The sequence below is a fragment of the Octopus bimaculoides genome, chromosome 6, assembly GCF_001194135.2.
Source record: "Octopus bimaculoides isolate UCB-OBI-ISO-001 chromosome 6, ASM119413v2, whole genome shotgun sequence".
Lineage (NCBI taxonomy): Eukaryota > Metazoa > Mollusca > Cephalopoda > Octopoda > Octopodidae > Octopus > Octopus bimaculoides.
This window is the reverse complement of record NC_068986.1, coordinates 101,794,239-101,795,051: the sequence shown is the minus strand read 5'-3', so window position 1 is coordinate 101,795,051 and position 813 is coordinate 101,794,239.

Sequence of the window (813 nt, the reverse complement as noted above, 5' to 3'; positions counted from 1 at the left end):
GTGGGAAAACTCATAATGTTGTGTATAACAATTTGCCATAACTTACTTTTGTGTTTCTATTTCAAATGTATTTCTGTTGTTGGTCTCACATAATTTCTTATGCCAGTAATGTTAGAATCAATAATTACTATAATTGTTAAGAAAATATAATAGCATATTAATGATGCGTGGGAATATGTATTTTGCCATTTCATGTTGGCCACATTTCCCACGAAGCCACTGTTATACTTTCTCTTGAAAGAGTTAGATAATTTCAAGTAGACTATGTCACGTGTAATATATTTAAATTCAAGAGCGGTGAGCTGGCAGAAATGTTAACAGGCCGGGCAAAATGCTTAGCGGTATTTCTTCTGTCCTTAGGTTCTGAGTTAAAATTTCGCCGAGGTCGACTTTACCATTGATCTTTTCGAGGTCGATAAATAAATTACCTGTTGCGTACTGAAGTCTATCTAATCGACTAACCCCTCCTCTAAACTTTCGGGCCTTGTGACTACAGTAGAAATGATATAAGTAGTTCTAAGGCTGTGAGCCATCAGAAACGCTAGTATGCCGGTCGAAATGCTTAGCAGTATTTCGTTTGTTTATACGTTCTGAGTTCAAATTCCGCCGAGGTCGACTTTGCCTTTCATCATGTCGGAGTAGATAAATTAAGTACCACTTGCGTACTGGAGTCGATCTAATCGACTGGTCCCCTCCCCCAAAATTTATTTAGGCAGCAGTAAGCAAATGTGTACCCAAAAGGAAAACTATAGCCATCATTGAATATGAATGAGGGTGTATGTATGAATGTACGAGCACACACACACACACACA